We start from the raw sequence: 3,447 nt of genomic DNA on the forward strand, positions 1-3,447 counted from the left end.
ATCCCAAGCAGTTTTTTTGAGCTTAGAAAAAAAGCGTTAGATTTTTCCTTTATCCAGAAACAGTGCTTCTGCTGTTTATAGACGGCGCAGCTCAGCCACGTTCTAACAGCGCTGCTGCCTTCCTGAACTCTTCTCTGCAGAGCTCATAATTTCCAAACAAACCAGACTGGACAAAATTGGGGAGGGGGGGGGGCAGCGTCGGCTGTAAAGTGGGGAGCTCCACCACCTCAACAACAGTGCACAGTTTTATGGAAATGTGCTATTAACCCCTTAGTGACAAAGCCTGTTTGTGCCTTAATGACCTTAAATGTAATGTATAACTTTTATAAGTTACGGCAATACCAAGTTTATAAAATTTTCTATTTTGCTATTTTTGTACACAAAATGTTTTTAAAATATCTGCTTTTGTGTCACCATATTCCAAGAGCCATGGCAGTGTTATTTTTCCATCGACGGAGCTCTCTGGGGGCTTGTGTTTAGCAGGAGGAACTCTAGTCTTCAATTATCCAATTTTCTGGGAACATATAACATTTTGATTGCTTCTTTTTTCCATTTTTTAATAAAATCTGCAATTCCGTCAGGTTTTTAATTTTTATTTTTAAGGGTGTTCACCATGCAGTATAAATAATATGCTGCATTAATTCTGCAGGCCGGCGCGATTACAACAATACCAAATTTATAGATTTTTTTTTTCTTGCAACATTTTCACACTTACTTATTTTTAAATGTATGTTTTGTTTAGCGCTGCATTCAAAGGGCCCCTAACGTTATTTTTTTTTTTTTGATAATGGTGCTGTGAAAGGTTTTTTTTTGCGAGATGAGTTGTACTTTGCAACACCATCATTTGTTGATCCATGCAACACTCTGATCTCTTTCTATTCTTTTTGCAAGGCGAGATAGCAAAAATAGTTAATTTTGCCTACTGTCATTAGGAATGCAGTGATACAAATATGTGGTTTTTTTTTTACATAGTAATGGGGGGAAGTCATTTTTATTATTTTTTCACTTTTTTTTAAACTTTTAATTTTTATCTCTCTGGGGGACTTATCAGCATTTTTTATTACACTTCTAATAGACTACTATTAGAGATGAGCGAGCATGCTCGGTTAGGGAAATTACTCGAGTGAGCATCGGCATTTTTGAGTAACTGCCCGCTCATCTGAAAAGATTCGGGGGACAGCGGGAGAGGGGGATCTCTCTCTCTCTCTCCCACCCACCCGCTCACCCCGCCGCCCCCGAATCTTTTCGGATGAGCAGGCAGTTACTCGAAAATGCCGATGCTCACTTGAGTAATTTCCCTAACCGAGCATGCTCACTCATCTCTAACTACTATACATCAGTATAGTAGTGCATTAGTAAGTCTATGAGGCTTAGCCAGAGACTGAGTATCATAGGCCACTATAGCTGGTAGGCTATTTCCAAGCCTCCGGGTACCATAGCAACCCAGTGGGAACCCGCGATCACATTGCGGGGGTCCGATGGGTGACAGCCCCCTCCCTCTGTCAGCCATTTACATGCCGTGGTCGCACTCACTGCAGCATGTAAAGGGTTAAACACGGGGGGATCCGAAGTTTATTTGGTCCTTAGAGCAAGTGCATGGCTGTCATCCAGCTTCAGTAATAAATGTTTGAGAAACTCTGGTCTAAAGAGAACAGGTGAAGAACCTATGTTAGAGCCCATGCCTTACGCAGATCCAATCCAACAGCAAGGGCAGCCTCTACGAAGTAACGATCATTGTGCTTAACCATACAATAAAATCATATTACACTATTGTTGATCAATGCAACATCATTAAACATCTCATTCTATTGATACAGTAACACCGAACTACAATGTATTCTAGAAGTGTCTTCTTAGAAAAATGTACCTGAACTGCAAATGAGCATTGAGACATGAGCAGACATCAAAGTATTTCTGCAAAGAAGCTTATTTTCTACAATTATATGGCAAGGATCCACATAAGAGGATTTCTTACTGAAGAGGATTCCAGCCTTGCTGAGTTTCTGCATGACCAACCAAACCTATTGTCTTCTGAACAATCCTTTTCATTCCTTGCTTTGGATGCTATAATGTTACGTGTCACCGTTAGACAATGACCTATATTCCTGTCTAACTTGGCTCCAGTGTATGGCCAAGGACGCTGCATTGTGTAGCAGTGCGGTTAGTGATGGAAAGGCTTTCACCTTTACATACCCTTGTTTATTGCTTAATATTTTATTAAGGGACCATGAATACACTGGTAGCAGTTCCTTGCCAGGACGTTCATGAGGATGATTAAATGACTAAGTATAAATAATATGATGAATGCAAAAAAAAAAAAAAAAAGTTTCATCACAAACCTGGCTGGCCTTGAGAAATCAGAAGCTTTCTAATGCAGCATTCATTTCCAGAGTACATCCTTGAGGAAAACTGATATGTCAATCATTTTGAATCAGCAAGATAGTGCAATTACTGCACAAAGAACAAGCAAACCTACAGGGAACTGGATAAAACTGGAAAATGCTTTGCAAACATTTTAACCCCTTCAGTGGCAGGTTTATTATTACCATGCCTCACAGGGCAGTTTTTATTTAAATGAGTTAACAATGCAATTAAAACCCTGGAAGATTTCAGATAACAGCTCAGTGCTTTGCACATTTCAGCACTAGAACTGTCCACAGAAATCTTCCGGGGTTTAACTGTATAGTCAGTGCAGCAAGCCCCGGAGATTTTCACGGTGTGCCCCTAAAGGGGTGAACCATTCTCTGCCAGTTACCAATGTCCTATATATTCTACGGCACACACTCAAGTAATTACCTTACTCCCATTCACAGTGACACAAAGATTGTCCACATGTAAGACTGGAATCCAATATATTGGTAAAGATGACATCACACGGGACTGAATATTCCGCTGTCGAAATCGAAGTTTAAATGGAGATTTTTATGCAAATTGCTAGTAGAATTCTGCCATTTTTAATGGTGCGGATTTTTTCTCCATGGCGAAATATTCCGGAGCATCGTGTGGAATACTCCATCCTGGGTGAAAGCGTCCTAATATAACTGCAGCAAATGTTTTCGGAACCAGATTAAATTTGCAGCTTCCTTCTTGTATTACAGATTGTAACAGGATGATTGCCTTATGTTGTAGTTACACGGACAAGTGTGATATCAGTCTGAGAAACTCGGATAGAAATTGCACTCACGAGGGTGTATTTACACGAATGATTTTCCTGCACGAGTTCTGTCCTATTGCGATATGGATGGAACTTGCATGGGAAAATAACCATTGATTTCAATGGGTTAACTTACGTGAGCAATTTTTCGCTCACATCAATAGTGTGAGATAAAGATAAAAAAATAAAATCACAGGATAGTCTATTTTTAAGCAATTCCACTGTGAAAAATCACCCATTAATTTCTATGGAAGCAAAAAAAGGAAGAGTTGCCTAACATGATGCCTCTTCTA

This window comes from Eleutherodactylus coqui, chromosome 6, assembly GCF_035609145.1.
Source record: "Eleutherodactylus coqui strain aEleCoq1 chromosome 6, aEleCoq1.hap1, whole genome shotgun sequence".
Taxonomy (NCBI): Eukaryota; Metazoa; Chordata; class Amphibia; order Anura; family Eleutherodactylidae; genus Eleutherodactylus; species Eleutherodactylus coqui.